Consider the following 18,839-nt stretch of genomic DNA (forward strand, 5'->3'; position numbering starts at 1 on the left):
TGAACTCTAATGCACTAAAAGCTGGTTACAAGCCCGTGAACACGGAACATCTTATTTATTACGGCTTAATCATAAGGTGTAATGCCAGAGAACCACGTCACCTTTACAGAAACCCCATAAAGAACTCCACCACATAATTGTTAGCACTCTTGTGTATCAGGGCCGCGATGACAATAGGCATACAATGGCTCCGTGCTTATGTGTTTATGATCCAGTATCCGGTCCTGATCCTGTATTTATGAGCCTTTTATGAGCCAAACGTTGGCTGTTAGAGACCATCTTTAACCAATCGAATCGCTCGGTTCGCCCTCCTGTTGTCTGTAAAGGATGGTTTAAACTCTTTGGCTGTAAACTTCTTCAACTGATTTAGGTCATTAAAGTCACCCCGGTAATTAACCTAAATATGACTTAATTTTGACTAATTATTGCTCTTGTATCAAACCAAATTAACTGTTTTTTGTTTCCTTTCTGTAAGTAAATCTCTGGCTTTTATTTACTCGTACGGCAGCTGAACATTTATATTAAGTGCACGCTTCACCTCGCTTTAATAGCTGGTTCTGCAGCTCGGCTCTGTTGCTCTGATGATCTTTGTTTGAAACGTTGTGTTCTAGTTTGGTGTAGAAATGTTTTATGAGTAGAAACTGTTGGTCGTCTTTAAGTTGTCCTTTTGAAGCCAGTATGTACTTATGTCCATGTAGGGGGGAAATAAACATTGTGTTCTTCGTTGATAACCTGATGTGTGTCTAGGGCTCATTCATGTTAGTCATTTTATTGGAATGTGGTTGAAATTGAGCTTTTATTGAAGTATCTACCATCATATCAGACTGAAGTAGATGTATCTCGGTGCTGTTTCGACCCAGTGAATGACCCTTCTGTGTTTTCTTTATGACCTGAAAACCCTCCAGTGAAACATCAGCATGAGGCTCGTACGTATTTACTGCATATGTCAATGCAAACTAAATTGTCATACACTGAAATATTCGGCTGGAGGCGACTCCACCTGTGTTTGAAAGAAAGTGCATTTTGCCCATTTAGTCAAACTTTATTGATTAGTTAATGCATGACTGCTGATGGTGGATATTCATTCATTCATGCTCTGTTGAGATGAACACATACATCCATTGTTGTTGTTTTTTTATTATCTATATGTAACATTTACCTGAATAAAGTAAATCCCAGCTGGTTTTGAGTCACTTTTTTTTTTTTTTTTTAACCAAGTAAATCAGGGCAAAAATATTAGTAATCTGAATAATTTGGCTCGTAACATTTAGAATATGACCGTAACAAATGGATAAGTGAAAAAATGATCAAGAGAAACTTTTTATTTTGTATATTTATCTATATTATGAGATGACATGTGAGTAATTTTTTGTTTTCTGGGGTGATTTCAGTTTTGTTGTCAGCTATTTGACTTCATCTTTCTGGTGCAGCATTAATAAATAAAAAGGTCCGGAAGCATCCTGGGCAACAAGTTGCCAGAACATTGTTGGATGAGTTGCAGGGAGATTTTGACACATGGTCATTTAACTTTTCCATGTTTTGCGCCGTGGAATTTGTTCTCATTATGTCCACAGGGTTATCGGCTGACATCTGGCCATTGAGGAAGACATGAAAGACCAGGATGTTGGATATGTCTCTCTCATTATCAAACAACATTATCCTTTTTCCTCCTTGAAGAATTACTTCACATTTCTTTCCAATTTGTTGGAAAACAAAAACCTGCACCGCCACGTGTCCTTTGAAAGCGTTGCTCTTATTGTTCCTCCTGTTTAGAAAGGAGTCAAGAGGTTCTGAACATTTCTAAAATGGCATTTTTCAGGCATGGGGAAAAAAAACATCTGGAAAAGTCATGGGGAAATTTGCTTTAAATAATTAGTTCCTGTAAATGTGGTTTAGTTAAGATCTGTTGAACAGTAACTTTCCCGAAACTTCATTTGTGAAGTAAATTCCTATGACTTGTCCAAAACTCTTTGGGTTCAATTTTTTTTCCAGCCTGGCCTGCAAATGTCATGGAAATGTACTTCAGTTCAGATCGACTAAGAAAACCTATGTTGGTTCAACAAGGCTTACATATTGGAGCGGATCAGTGACATCACTAGTCCTTTTATTCACAAAACTTGTCTCAAAGGCAAATGTATTGGTAGAAAGGTGTATGAACCATGTTCTTTCTAAAGCATCCAATGTATGTGATCCTCCTTCCTGTAAAGATGTGAGGTCTTGTCATTGTTTTGTTCAAATCAACTTTATCTTCCAGTGTTTTGATATCGTTTGTGCTTTCACATCCAGTACAGATTGATCTTGCAATAGCAATAACAGTTATTGTGCAGAAAAGAGAATGTTTTTGAGAAAATATACTGTATACTGACTTGACAATTAGTTTCTAGTCTTTAATAACTGGGTTTTGTGGGTCCCTTGTCACATCGTCCATTTTGACACATTGCTGGGAAACCACCGACGCAATTAATGGCGTTAATCAAGGCCCCGTTCCATTTCGGTGGGCCGGCTCACTCTATAGAATTGGACCCCAACTGATTGTGATCCGTTACACCTGTGCCTACCCTGCTGTGGGACGTCTCACAGCGGCTGCAGTGAAAAGTGCTTTCAGTCCCTTTTCAAATCGACGCGTGAAAACCTTCCCTTTTAATCGTAACCACCACTGGATGGCACTGGAAGCCCAGGCGACTGGGACTTCAAAGCGAGACCTCGTAATGATATAAATTGATGAAGCTTTTACCTGAAGTGTGAGTCAGGCATTACTTCACCGCCAGCTGAAGCGTCCTTTTGCCCCGTAGCCACGAGGAAGCGAGGCGGATGCGGCCGCGGCATGACGCACCATTCTGTGCTCCAAACAAGACGACGTGGAAATCCCCCCTCTGTGGTTGTCTTGAATTCCAGTCCAGGGTTTGACTGAACCAGCCTGGAGGTATTGACACACACACACACACACACACATACATATATACAGTATATGTATAAGGAATGGTCGGCCAAGTGGCTCTGTGGACCTCCAATGGAGAGGAAATGGAGATGCTTGCAGAGTTTATACAGTTTAAATGCATGTATGCACGGCCACGAGAGCGACGTGACCCCGGGTGACCTGAACCCTTTACTGGTCCTCCTTATTCTGTTAGTGCCTGGCTGTACCAGTAAAGGCTCACGGGGCCGAGGCAGGTGTGCCGTGCATGCGAGACAGACTGCAGGTATCACTCTCCGCTCGTGTGCGGCAGCCAAACACAACATTAGGCCATTAGGGAAATATCGCCCTTTACCCTAATCCAGGAGTCACACGATGCGGGACAGGACATCTGAGGGTGATCTCTTCAATGTGTGTGTGTGTGTGTCCTGAAGCACGGTACGGGCAGATTGTGCTGTTTTAAAACCAACTTGTTCAACCATCTGCCTTCTTAAGAGCCTGAAGCCTTCAAAGTCTTTCATCCATAGTGAATCATCTGTCCTGTTCTGGGACATTTTAGCACAAACAAAACATCATTTGTGTGCAATTTTCTTGAAATTAAATCTCACAGGGATGCTGTGGTCATGAGAGCTTTAAAAGGTGCAGTGTGTCTCGAATCTGTCCAGAATAATAAGGGGAAGAGTTTACAGCGTCGACTTTCTGTCGTGTTGTACAGATTTAAAATGAGCAAAGCGGACCAGCTCGGCCCGGCCCGCCCCGTCCCGGGACACCACTTGGACTCGTACAGCCCTCCGTTAGTGGCAGAACCTTCTCACTCTCCTTAAAACACGTGCCAGCACTTTACAAAGATGATGCTACACAAGTGACTGAGAAAAGAGGCTCATTAACAACATGTTTTTAAACTCCTCCCCTCTTCATCGCAAAACTTTTGCAGCTCAAATTAATTTACACCCTTTTTTCTACAATCTATCCTACAGTATCTCTTGTGCTCTATTTCCAGTCTCCTCCGTGTGATGGTTGTCGTTTGATTGATGATTTAATTCCTGAAAGCAACACCGTGTTACAGCCTTCACCTGGATTTACCTGCTCAATGAGCCGCGGCCGGGTTCTTTGCACTGAGACACTGAAAATATGCAAATGTGCAGGCTGCATATACTGGCTTTTGGCAGATGAAATCCAAATATGTGGCCGTATATGATGATCGAGTTTAACCCATCGCTGACCTCCAGTCACGATACTTGTAGCTTTTCCTTTCTCATAAAACTTCAAACTTTTCTTTTTAAAGCTGACTTTTTATACCATTTTTAAATAAAAAAATACTTCCATTACTTCTATGTTTCCTGGTTTGTAGTCTTCTACTCAGTGACATCCACTGGCTTCTTATAAAAGGCCGTCAACATATTTTTTTAAATATGACTTTAACAACATGGATGAGTCTTTATGTGCCGTCTTTATTTTCATACATTTCTACGGTAGCCCAGAAGGAACAAACCAAACCAGATCTCCTAAACGTGTTGCAACAGTTTCAGTTGGTTGCAATCTGCCACCTCACCACTAGATGCCGCCAAATCCTGAACACAGGACTTTTTACACCGTAAGCGGCGTGTTTAGCCATGCTCTACCCATTGAATGGTGATTTATATAAATTTGTGAGGAAATGTATATATTAACCACATAATTATCATCACATTTCAGTCATATAATTGGATTTACACCTATAAAAAAAACACATTTAAGTGTCCCATCCCTCTTTAAGTCTGCATCCGGGTAAAAGGCCGTTGCGGTGAAGTCATTTATGAAAGAAAAAAAAAAATCTGTTCACATGTGCTTGAAGAAACAAACTCTCAAATTCACATTAAAACTCAGATACATGTCAACACTTCATCGCCTTCTTTTGTGAGTACGGCTTGTAGCAACGAGTGTTAATTAAGCTACACATTTCCATTTGATACAATCACCTGTGCTGCTGCCAAGAGTCTCGCTGCAGACGTCTTGGAAGTGTCAGGATATCTTTCTCAAGACCAGGCCCTCTTTTCCATGAATCTGAGGCACAGATTATGCAACCTCACCCTACACTGTTCTTTAAACTGCCTTCGGGGAATGCTAACACCACTGTCAGGCCGACTACATCTCTCCACTCTCAACGCCCCTGCCTGCATTTTTACAACTCTAGTTTTGATAGCTAAAAGCAGTGGTGGATGGCACCTAAACATACTGTAACTATTGTTACTTTTAAGTAATGTCCCCTTATATATAAAAATCTATTTAAATGTAAGCTCTTTTTATTCGGTGTTGTTTTACTAAAGTAGAAGTTCTGCAAAACTTCAGCAAAATCATGCATCAGTCAATTTGTCTTTCTCGGGTTTACCTGCAGGACTTCTAATTAAGGGCAATATTTTTCATTCTCATCTCTGCTGGAAAGAAATGTAAGGTCATGTCTCTGCAGGCATGTACATTTCCGCCCTCTTTTTTTTTTCTTCTTCTTTTTCTCACGACCCAAAGGAGGGATATGTGATTTTAAACACATCTGTGCGTCGACTCATGTTAAACTCATGTTATGACAACAGGTGTTGTTAACACGTGTTAATACTATATAATAATTCTGCGGTTAGGACATGTGGCCAGTGCTGTAACTGGTGACAAGCATCATCAAGGAAAAAAAAGTTGGGGAAGCAGCTCCAGTGTTTTTCCTCTAAAATGGGACATGCAGATGTGCTGAAAAAGAAGCATTCTTTTGAAAGCTGCACGCTCAGATCTGCACTTTGGCGGCCCCAAGTGGCAGCGAATGATATCTCGGATGTTTGAACCTAATTACCCTTAATCGGCCATGTAGTGTGATGATATTGGACAGGTGGACAGAGTATTATTTTGTATTATGATTAGCCGCTTTGTGTCCTCAAACCAGCCAGCTGATTATCTTTTAATATGCGACGAAACTCTGCAGGCGTCAAAGGGATCGAATGATGTTCTGTTCAACCACAGTTTGAGCTTCAGACTGATGAAGAATGTTGTGTTGTCATACAACAACATAAAAAAAATCATGGATCTCTCAGTAAAAAGCCTGCGAAGACGTCAGAACCTCTGTCACGTTTGAGTACGTTTTTAACAATGTCTGTTTCCTCGGGTAGTTTGTAACACGTCAAACTAAAACTACTGAGTGTGGTCTTTACACACACACACACACACACGCGCGCACACGCACACGCCCATCCCTCCCATGACAATTGTTTTGACCTTTGCTCTGAGGAAATAAGGCCGTCTGTGCTTGATGTGACAGGTTGGCACATCACCTGGATACAAGCAAATAAACGAGCAGAGGGAAAAAATATCAAGGGAACATTTCAAGCATTCACAGAGAGCTTTCAAAATGGAACAATGACTTTGCCCTGGGGGGAAAAAGTGATCACGCTGGTATGTTTATATTAGACGGAAAGGAAGCCATCATTGTCATCACCAGTGATTTTCTCTTTCAGGGCAAGATCTTGACAGTTGACTGTATCTTAATAACAATTCCTTATATGTGTAAGTCAATTGTCACAGTCTGATGCGCTTATGTAAACATTCTTCTGCAGGAAAAAAAAAAAGAGAAGAAGAAGAAGAAGCAGGCAATACTTTTCCTGTCAGGATTCGTGAACTCGGTGGCGTTGCCGAGACGAGTGTGAATACTAAACGGAGCTATTTTTAAGTATTTCGGTCGTAAACTTAAGTCCTCGCTCTGTTGTTTGATGCCGTATTCGCATGATTTGAGCTGCTCCCTCGGCCTTGTGAGGGGATGACAGGGCGGGGATGTGTGAGTGTTGTTCATTCAGGGATCGGGAACGGAGGAAGTAATTGTGTAAATTAGAGGAAGAGGTGGGGGGAGTCCATCATCTATCTTCCCGTAAGTAGCAAAAAAAAAAAAAAAGCCCTGGCCCAGTAAAACACAGCCCAGTTGGTACAGCAATAGGACATGCGGTTATTAATACAGAAGAGGGAGGCGCGCTCGCCTCGACAAGCGCCGACACGCGAGCGCATTACCTCTTCGGCTGCAATGGCAAAGATGTGAGCTGCATTCCTCTGCCCACAAACGCAGAGCTTCTTTTTTTTTCTTCTTCTTCCCCCGAACATACAGGAGAGGCTCAGGTCTGGGGGAGTTTCAGGGCTGAAGCAACGCCGAAGAGAACTCTCTTTCCTCTGCGGCCTCGTCTCCCACATTCTCGCCTCTCTTTAACGTCGCACTCGCTGGACGATTTTGGAAAAGTAGCTTACGTTTCATTAGTTAGCGTTTGACTAAACTGTGGATCACAAAGGTTGAACTATAACGTAAGAGTTATAATGACGGTTTGCAGCTAATTCCAGTAAAACGTCAAATTCGATATGAGTCAGTGTTATTTTTGGCCTGGTTACGTTCACCATGACTCGGTGCACTGTTTGAATGTCCCGGGATCTGAAACACTTGACTTAGAGCCGATTGAACCCAATTCAAACCATCGAACTGTTCAGAAAGGTGAACGCCTGGATGGAAATATGTTTCTGGTCTCGTCCGATTACCGAAAGCTAAAAGATCTCACGTTTACCAAAATGCGGTAGATACGAGATCCTCGTAGGATTCTGAGATACTTATTTAGTTTATCTTGTGAATCCAACCCGATAGAAGACTGCCAGATGTTATGGGATGTAAAAATCCAGAATAAAAAATGTCGCCCACATCTTTCCGGTTCGCCAAGATCAAATGTGCTTTTAACCAGTTGTAGACAGCGGTAGTAATATCCTGCGTATTCGGGAGTTCAGGTACATTTCATGAACATATATATATATATATATATATATATATATATATATAAATATATATATATATATCCCTTATTGGGCAGATGCCACATCTGTGCGAAAAACCTCACAGACAAGCTATGAAGTCGTCACCATGCATGAAGCTGTTTAGTTGCGTTGCCTCTTGATGCTTTGCAGGCTGAACGTCTATCTGGGTTTTATTGAGAATGTTTCGCGCTGCACTTGACAATGCGACTGCCTCTCAGTGCGTCCTCTTTGAGTCTTGAGTGCATCACTTGTTCTCAGTGCTGTCCACTCCATGCATGTTCATGGCAGGTCTGCACAGGGCCGGAGTCGCCGATCAAACCTTCTTCCAGTCGCTCAAACTGTAATTCCTCTATACGTCCTCAAGGAATTACGCTAGCTAATGCCTGTAGTTTGATTTAAATTATTAACAAGTTCCATTATTACTGGTTATGTCCGCACCTTTTTTGTATAATGTCATTATTAAGCCTCTCCTTTAAAAACAACTAACCATAAGAAGCTCTCGCTTGTTCCCAAGCTAAGTAAAGCTCACTCAGAATAGTGAAATCTGAGTGCAGGGCCACTGAAGCCCAAAAGAACCAGCAGGGGGCTGATACCTTACATAGGATTTCAGACCACAGGGTCCAGGTGGATCAGGCACAGCTTGGGGGCCTTGGTGGTCATCTGGCTCTTTTTGCCGTGTTATATCCACTTTGTGTGAAAGGCTGAGCAACACCACTGAACCAAAGTGTTGGTTACTTACAGAAGGTTCTGGCAAACTGAAAGATGACTAAGGAGGAGGAGAACGGTCCTCGCTCAGGTTGAGAACTACTGAAGACCAGAAGACCTCTGTGGAGGTGCAGAGCCAGAAGACTCTAGAGAAGAAACCTTGCTCTTCTTTCTGGCTGAGCTCATTCAGGCAGTCCAAAAGCAAGGAGGCGCTGATGTCTTTGGGTATGATGAGGCTCTATTGGTTAACGCACCTTTCCAGTGTCATAATAAAGTCAGAGCAAGGCTTATGGAAAACTAGACTACGGTAGTGAATCGTATTTTAAAAGAATACTTACCAGTTATTGTAGTATCACATTTCTCCGCCAAGGAAACCTTTTGCTAGGTTGTATACACGTCTTTTTTTTCTTCATTTTTTTTTACACTTGACCATGGTAGATTGATACCGTAACCTTTTAAAAACCCACCTATTGTTAGGCCCTTTCCTTGAAAAAAAGGGTGTATCTCTGCAACCACTAGGGCTATTTGAATAATTTTGGCTACACACGTGAGATTTAATTCAGAAGCGTAAATATCAGTCTATATGTCTCGGTTAAGAGTAAATGAAGATAACACAAAGCAAAAATGAAAAGATGTCAGGTCCGCCTTGAAAAAAATCACTTTTAGGATGATTATTTCTTTGAAATGATGCAGCTGTAAGGTCCAACTCTAACCCAAATCATAGCTCAATATGTGAACATTCTCTAACCCAAATCATAGCTCAATATGTGAACATTCTCTAACCCAAATCATAGCTCAATATGTGAACATTCTCTAACCCAAATCATAACTCAATATGTGAACATTCACTAACCCAACTCATAGCTCAATATGTGAACATTCTCTAACCCAAATCATAACACAATATGTGAACATTCTCTAACCCAAATCATAACACAATATGTGAACATTCTCTCTGCAAAGGTTGACTTTGATGAAGTGAAGCAGAACAAAGTTAGAGAGGGTTTAGAACAGAGAACATTCAGACGAGGTTTTCAAAATTTGCATTGGGGCACATTTGCGCACATCTGTGACGTTTGAATTTTTTCATGTACCAATCCATATATTTCACTTGTATATTACTTATGGTGTTCAACACATCCAAATACAGCAGTTTGGGGCTTTTTTTCTTCATAAAACAAGCTATGATTTACAGTTTTATATAACAATCGCTCAGTCTTCCCTCCCTAGGGGGGATTGGGTTTTTAAAGAAGAAGGTGCAGGTAGAGACTTGGGTACCACGATGACTCACAACCAAGATGAGAAGTAGAAAGTTAATGGACACGCTAAAAAATAGCAGTTCAAGGTAAGTAATGCTGAGTATTCGGATCAATATTTCAAATGAATCATTAATCATTGATGTATAACACATGATTAATGATGTGCAGGTGTAATCTGCAATCTGTGGAACCGCCAGCTTGCAGTCAAAGAGGACTTCAATCAAACATATTTCACTGCCTCTCCAGTTGCCAGCAATTAAGTGGTGAGTAACATGTAACATGCATATGAATGTACAAGTTTACTTTACTCACATTTATCTGTTTCACACTTATCTGTCCACGATCAGCAGCAGCCTTAGGCAGCACTTTCATCATATATCCGACAGACATGCCTCACTCACATCGGTGTAGTTCAACAAGGTAATTTGTCAGTCCCCAAACTTCAAAAAGCTGATATCTTGTAATGACTTCAGCCCCCGAGCTCTGTGTGAGGCCGGTTTGCACCTTGCGTGTTTTCTCTCACTTGACATCCTTTCCAGCTTCCCTTATCCTCTACAATGCTTGAACAAGGTGTTTGCTTCCATTTGAACACACCTGAACTAGAATGCTTGGTTGGTTTCTGGAGAGAAAAAATAAATACTCAATATTAAAATAATGTTAACGCACACATAGGAGGAAGTGCAGGAATAGGATGTTACTACACAAAACATGTTTTTAACCTATATAAGTTCTAAGTGCCTCTTAAAACACCCTGAAAAAAACACACACTTTATCTCAACCATATGTTCCTCCCATGCACAGGTAGGCAAAGCTGCAGGGCTACAGACAATTATGATTCACATTTATGAAATGGATTTCACAAGAGCAGTGCGGAGGAGGCGGATGACGTACAGCTGGCAATGCAAAACACCCCACACTTCATTTGGGTTGAGCTAATGCATTTCTTGACCTACAACACAACGCTGCACTGGGCCTTAACCTGATTTACTGGTTTAGCTGCTTTCATTTCAGCACGGTTACTCCTTTAAAAAAAAAAAAAAAATATGTTTTTCATTAATCCGACCAATTATGAGGAGGCACAAACGGTGTTCATAAGCAGTTATTATCAAAAGAAAAGCTCAAATGTCCAATTCATTCTTTGAGTGTGAATTGCTATGTAATTATGAACAATATTATAGCTTTCTATCGTATTGACGGCTCAATGCATCAACACTGGCAGGGCGGTTGGATTGAAGGTAACGTCAGTATGTTTCATCCTGGACACCGTTTGATCATGTCTTCACGTCTAAGTGACTCATGAGGACAACCAATTGAGCAAGAGCGCTGCAGCAGGCAACAACAAAACATGCGACACTGTAATCCTTCATCTATGCACGTCCACTGAGTCTCTGTTCAGGCTGCCAAATCAATTTGTTGGCATATTCAGATTGTATCCAGATTGATTCTCTGTTCCCGTAATGTTGTCAGACACTTCTGATAAGTGTACATCGACTGTGTGCAACTGGATTACGTTGTCGTCCTTTTAGGGGCTGCAGTGCTCTCGCTCAATACGAGACACATTGAACAAATCGCTGTCCTCATTATTCACTTAGAAAACCAAAATGTGGGGAAACAGGGTCCCTTTAACAGTAACAACATCAAACGTGTTCTGTTCTTTTGGGAACGAGATAACAGGGGATATTCTTGAAACATCCACAAATCCACAATTTCAAGCTACACCGATTAGTCAGTAATGATTTGAAACCATAGGCCTACAATTAAAGAGAAAAACCTGTTTCTTTGCAGACGACTGCACCCTATTGGGTTACCAAAGCTCGGCTCAATAAACAACCTGCATGACTGATTCGTGTGAGTTTTGTTGACAGTCCACGGTTTGTTTATTGTGGTGCAGAGTGAAACTAATTGAACCAAATACACAAATAATACTACAAAGTAAACTATTCCACCCTCGTGCACTGAACAAATGCATGAAGTCAAGTCGCTGTGAGACGCTCATAATTCCAGGGAATACCCAGCCAACTTCTTTTTCTAGCTATTGCATTGTAGTGCATGACTTGAAGCTTATTCTACGGTTGCACTTAGCTTAAAGAAAAGCACACATAAACAATATAAAACAACTCTTTGATCTGTTTTCTTCAGACCTCTGATCCAAATAGGAAATACATAAAAAAGACCTGATATTCCTAATCCCAAACCTTTTTAAAACGTCTTGTATCAATAAAAGAGATGAAGTCTACCCACCATAAACCCATTCATATGAATATTTATATTCCCAGGTGAAGTTCAGCGCCAAATGATGCAGTAAGATCTCTGCATGCTTTGACAGTGAGACTGCATCAATCATATTTTATTTTATCTCACCGTCTAAATTTAGTGCGAGGTGACGCAACTCATCACATAGTTCTTTGAAGGAAATGGCGTAGGCAAGAGCAAAAACAACATCAGCCATATCAAAAGCTGGCTGGGTGTGGACCGGTCCAGCCCTTTTCTGGGTGGGTGGAGGTACCAGCCTGCCTTCCCTTTGTACATCTTACATCTGGAACGGGCACATTTTTTCCCCTCTTTTTCCAAATAACATCTGCAGCGAAAAAAGCCAGACAGGTAGTTAGAGTTGATTGGTCATGGATGGATTTTCTCTCTCTCTCGCTCTCCTCTCTTTCTATGTTGCTCTCTTTCTCTCTCTCTCTTTCTCTCCCTCCCTTTTTTTCTATTCTACAAAGCCCAGAGGCTAGTATTTCACTGATTACAGAGTCCCTCCATTTGAATGGTCGTTTGTGTATTGTCAGAACAAAGGGGCGAGTGGCCTCTGAAGAGGTGCTAGACAGGGGAATGGATTGGGCTCAGCGATTAGGATGAGTGGAACTGCAGGTTCAGGCTAGCTTTACCGGAGCAGAGACCGCTCAAGGAGGGACTCCACTCCAACTGCTGTGGGACCTTTCGGGACTGGGGAGAGAAAAAAAGAGGACTTTTGTGCAGCAGCTGCACTCCAGTGCGACTTATTGTTGAAGTTAAATTGTAAGGGAGAGCATCGGGAGTTTAGGAGGGGGCCGGCTGACCCCTTGTATTGCTCTAGATTGGGGTTGTCACTCCAGATGCTGCAAAAACAGAAACCTCTGTCTTTAATCCCATGTACAATGTTCATTAAAACCTTAAAGTGGCGAATGCTAGTCTGAAACTAGAAGCAGGCCAGCAGTAAAGCAAAGCGCCTCAACGAGATGCCGTATATTTGTCCTATTTATGAGGCTGTGTTCTAAGGTTTGAACCCTTTTTTGTCAAACAGGAAGTGATTCATTAGAAGCAAAAACAGTGGATTTCTTTCCGCCATTTCTCTTCTTTCATTTCTCTAAAAGACATGCATCAAACTTTCTGCATCCAGCTTTAGAAACACACTTTAGGTATAGGAAAGTAAAAATGTTCAAGCAAGTTTTGAACAAAAAGGGGGAGAATGATGGTATTAATTCAATTTTGTTTTATTAATAGATACAATTCAACAATACAGGTCTCCCACAGCTTTCAAAATGCCATAGTTATCATTAAAATGTTCCTGAATTTGATGGAGTTGCACAAGATGAGATCAATCTGGTGTGTTGCCCCAACAAGCGCACACAACAGACCAGTTGCACCTGAGGAAGTGCTTCTCAGACAGCTCGGTAATCAGATAAACATTAGCCTGACAGGTTTCGCCTTTGAACACTCACTTAGTACTTCTCACCCCGAACATGAAGGTAATGACTTAAAATCAAAGCCCTCATCAAATTATGTGGGTGAGTCCGGGTCACACTCTTGGTGGGCTGCAACATCCTTTTGATTGTATAGCGCCACCTTTTCAAAGCTGTTTTCAAGCCCATTTTTTATTTACCGCCAGCCTTTGTGCCGGTAATGAGATCTATACACTGCCGCTCATCAAGGGCTGGAGATGCATTTCAGAAGAAACTAGCTGGGTGTTGTTTTAATAACTGTCAAATATTCACACATTTTGTATGAATGAGTCAAGCCTTCTGGTCAGAGCAATTTTATTACAAACAACCAGCCCCTTAATTAGGTAATTATGGCAATCCAAGAAAACAATTATGGGGTCGTTCAATTCAGGGAGGAAAAACAAATTAAAGTGCTGACAAAGAAACACTTACATCATTTGACTTCCCAGTCTTTCACCGCCAGTCCACCCAGCTCTGAAGGCTTATTATGTCATTAAGGCACTCGCGTTGTTCGGCAAGAGTCTGAGACTTTTTGATTACCTCTGCTCGTCCAAGAGACTTGACATTTATCTGTCAACCGCGGGCCAAAAAAACCTACAACACATGGGGTCTGTCGGCTGGTTGTTATTCAATTGCTGCACTGTGACACATTCTGGCAGTTTTTCCCCGCATCTGAGCGACGGCCAGAGAAATCGGTCCAAGCGAGAATAGTTTAGCGATGTCTTCAAAACGCATGCAGTCACACAGTTGTTTCACGTGTTAGCAACTAGCAACAGGAGAGCAACAACTCTCGACTCCCCGCTGGACGAGACGGAGCGAAGTCGTCACTAATGTCAAACAGGCGACCCCGAAATTCAGTGGGAAACGTATTAATATGTTCGGCATGCGGCGGCGCCGCGCTCGGGGGAGGATTTGTCGAAGAGCGACGCTTTCATTTTCACCCTTCACTCCCACGCCCACCCTTAAAAAAAAAAAAAAACAAGAGCGCCCGCACCCAAATTCTCTGGCTTCCTCCTCCCTCTGAGGCAAAACCCTTAAATGGGCCTTAATGACTCCGTGCAAACAACGTGTGACGGGGGACAAATTACTAAAACACATTTTTTTTCTCTCTCTCTCTCTTTCAGGTGATACTTGAAAGGTCTCCGAGGTAGCTGGCCACCCTCCCTCTCCTCTGGCTCCTCTCTCTGTCACCCTCCGCAATGTCAAGGTGTCGCGACCCCGTTGCGACCCAAACCCACGCTATCCCTTGGACTTCAGTAGCCCGCGGAAGGGCACGGCCGGCAGTGTGAAAAGGGATGTGTGTTTGGAGAGAGGAGGGGTTGCGGGGGGTTCAGCATATCCTAATGGGGTGAGGCTGATTTCAGTGAGAGGAGAGGAAGAGGGCCGTCCCGGTCAGGTCTCACACGCTTGTCGGCCTGTGACTTCCAGTTAAAAAAAAAAAAGGGCTTCTGGGTGGCTTACGAGTCAGTGGTCACCCCTCTGCATCAATCGCCTCACCTTGGGAATTGAATGGGACTCACACACACACACACCACACACACCCCCTTCCGACACACACCACAGCTACCCACCCCTCCTCTGCGGCCCTGGCACCCCTCCTTTCCTTTAAGTCAATATGTCCGTGTCAGAGATGAAAGTGCAAAGTGGGAGGGACGCGGAGGGGGTCCTGACACTAATGTAGTACATTGGGCTTCACTTACTGATCTGCCAAGTTCTTTTGTCAAGCCCTAAATGCCTGCTAGGGCCCTTTGAACCGCCGAGCGCTCGCCCGCCTTCAGATGCCTCCTCCTCTAGCTTCAATGAGATATCCTCGGTGACATTCCCACAGTCCCGTCGCTGAGGACAGACACGCATAGCTGCACGGGGGGACGCGGCGAGGGTCAAATTAAAAAAAGGGGGCTTGAAAGGAGCCCGGCAGTCGTCTAAATAACATCATCCGCCACCGTCCCTCGACTTGAAAGTTGCGTTCATCCGAATTGAAATAGAATTGGCAAAAGCGGCGGCGGAGGATGGTTTCAGGGCCCGTTTGAATCTGCGGTTTCCAAAAGCACTTTCATTGGCTGCCAAAGCACAGCGAGCCAGGTAAACTAAGACCTTTAACTTGCTTGCTTGTTTTTCTCACTCCCTCACTCTTGTCAGCTAATCTCTGTGGGTAACCTTATCCCAACTCTTGAGTGGCTGCTCCCCCCTCCTCCTCCTCCCCCCTCCTCCCTCCTCCCAGCCTCAGAAACCGGACTGTGAAACAGCTCTCCCCATTCATAAAGCTCACTCTTGTTATTGCTCGACCAGCAGCATACTGCACTTGATTGATTCTCGCTGTTTTATCTTTTTTTTACTTTTTCATATAGTGTCAGCAGGCAATTTGTCGGAGCGGCGACTCTTTTGACTGATGGTGTGAAAATGTAGTTTTCAATCCACATGAAAGGTCCTTCCTTTTTTCAAGGGTCAGGTCAACCAAATTGAAAAAAAAACATATATATTGTTAGTTATTTCCAACAGTATCATGTCATGCAGATAGTTTGGATTTTAGTTACTCAGCTTTTTGAGATTTTTGCCACCGCACCATTTTAATGGAGGTCAATGGAATTACTTTGTTCACTCAAAGCATCAACTCATTACATTTAAAAAACAGAGTCCCACTCTGTAAATACTTTGATATTGTACAGTTTAAAAAACTGGATAAGTGAAGCGCTCTAGAAGGTTTATTGTGAACTTTCAAACTCTGCAATGTCTCCTACAGATTATGCATTTAGTTTAATTTAAATGCACCTTGCATTGGACTCCGTGTCACTGTAATCTCCACATGCAACACACGGGTTGCATTCCTTTGTGGATCGGGTGCAGAAACCTCAACAGCTTTAACACAAAGTTAAATGTTAAACTTGACATTGCAAGACAAAGCCAATACAAGTTATTTAAGTCATTAAAAGTCAGATTAAGTTTCAGGCACAAACATGTGTTTTAGTCCAGTTTGCTTCTTCTTTGTGCCTCATATTAGTTTACATTTCTAGAATAAATCTGTCCCTCTGGCTCCTGATTGGCCAGCTGCCAACACGACTGGTTGTCCAGACAAGTGCATTGGCAGAAAGCATCCAACAATTGGCTTGCAGCCATTGCTTATTTCCCATACTCTTAAAAGTGATAGCATGATAAAAGACATTTGTGTTGTTACAGAGATGTGTTTCCTCCTGCTCGTGACTCACAGGTGGCCACATCAAGCCGGCTGCTGCGCGCTCTTTCCTCGCTTGTGGGTTTACAGTCATGCTCCGAGAAGTTTTTGTCACAAACATGTGCTTAAGAGGCGATGAGTGACTCCACAACGCTGGCTCCATCACTGTCGGTACATGTGTGCTTAATTGCTGTTTATCGTGCTGCTTTCTTTTAAATCACTTGTCAGGTGCTTTTTGTTTGTTTTGAACTTTCAGAGAAAGGTGAGCGGCGGCGGCGGCTAACGTTAGCGTCGTTTGATCAAAACGGGAAGCGGAGCCTTGCGTTTGGAAAGAAATCAGCACATCACCTTCCGTGATAATAACTATTTGCCAGTTTTTTTTGTTGTTGCTGTGATTTCCCTCCCTTAGGCAAAGAAAAATTAGTCATGCTTTAAACGACATTATGCATCGGTTGTGTTCCAGGGCTTATGAAAGTGCACTGTGGTTGACGGGATCAAGCCTTCTTGTTGGGCAGACCGCCATGAATCACCGGCTCAGCCCACATCAACCCACTGCATCCACATGTGTACTCACAACACAACCGGTCTCACTCCTCACTGCAAACCAGGAACACTCAGATTAAGGCTTCTTAAAGAAAAGCCATGAATTCCTGTTTTGTTTTTTTGAATTTTTTTTTTATGTTGTTGTTTTTGTTGTTTGCTGATGTTGATCTGCAGCTGGAGCTCTCAGTTAAACACTCCCTTTCATTCCCCAGTAAAGTCCACAGGAGGCCCTTTGAAATCCCCAACATGGGAAGTTTTCTATGTAATCATTTAGATTCATTTTGAATATCAATGGCACAGGAATGCAGAGGATCCCGTTTTAATGGGACAATAAAGGCGAACCCTGTTTTATTTATTTATTTATTTAATGGCAGCAGGGATGCGGGCTCGCTTTACTGCTGCCAGCTCGTAAACGCATTCACACCTCTCTTTCATTTAAATGCGGGATAAGTTATAGCACATTATTGGAAGAAGAAGAAGAGAAAAAAAAAATCGAGGTCGACAACAACCTGCATTTGAATGGTGTCTGGGAGAGCCGAGGCCAATCCACAAAGCAGCAGCACTTTAAAAAGCGAGAGAGAGAGGGAGGGAGGGAGGGAGAAAAAAAGAGAGAGAGAGAGAGAGAGAGAGAGAGAGACTGTTTCACTCTGAAAACGTGGTTGACGTTAAAGTTAAGATAAATTAATGAAATGGTGTAATCAAAACTAGTTTACTACTTAGTTTGTTTATTTAAATCATCGCATGCCTCCAATTAGACGTCGCTCTTTTAAGTGAGCTTGTCTTTATCCATATCCGAAAACCAATTAAATCATTTTTTTTCCGGAAAAAAACCCATTTTATTAATTTCATAAAGCAGTATCTTCTTGTTCTTGATCTCCTCTGCGCCGCGTTCTTGCCCTCCAAGAGGAGAAAAAAAAGAAAGCCCTCTGCAGGCTGATGGTCGCTGTGAGATTACCCTATCAGGTGCAAACCGCTGACATGTTTCCACCCACCAACAACAGAAAAGCCTCTCTGTGCCCAAATCTCCAGCCGCAGACGCGCAAACACCACTGACAGGCACTGCTGCGCCATCACCAGCCCTCAGACCTCTCCAGGGAGCCGCGGCGAGTCTTCCACACTGCTTTTTCTTTGCTTTTGCTTTTCTTGAAAAAAAGCACAACTCTTTTCTACGCCTGGATAAGTTTGGTTGCGACGTGTTTTTTTTCTGGGTGGAAAAGGCGTTTTTTGTTTTCATCCTTTCCAACCGCTTTAACTTTCGCCACCGCAGCACTTGGTAGAATAAAAAAATGACCCACGCAAGGTGTAGACATCCCCCGCAGGTACGGACGGAGTGGAGGAGCCTGCTGTGATCTCTGGAGCAGCGGGATTGGGGGGATTGTGTGCGCCAAAAAACCTCGAAGGATATTGTTTTTTCTTTTTTCTTTTTAAAGGTGGTTGAAATTTCGAATCGTTTCCACTCTTGGCACCGATTTACGGAGAGACGGATTTCGGGGGAGCGGAGGAGATTGAGCTGAGAAAAACAAACAAAAACAAGAACCCCAAATCTTCTGGATAATTCCCCCCACCCCCCAACAAGGAAACACCTAATGTTGCACTCAGTGACTCTGCTGCTGCCCTCCAGTGATCTATCCTTACGCTGGGATTCAATCTCCTACTTACCCCCGGAGTCGTGTGCGTAAAGGACGCGCGGGGGAGCGAGAGAGAGAGGGGGGCGATTTCGCCAACCTTTCCTGGGGCTCTAAACTCTGTGGAAG

This window comes from Taurulus bubalis (genome assembly GCF_910589615.1).
Source record: "Taurulus bubalis genome assembly, chromosome: 13".
Classification (NCBI taxonomy): Eukaryota; Metazoa; Chordata; class Actinopteri; order Perciformes; family Cottidae; genus Taurulus; species Taurulus bubalis.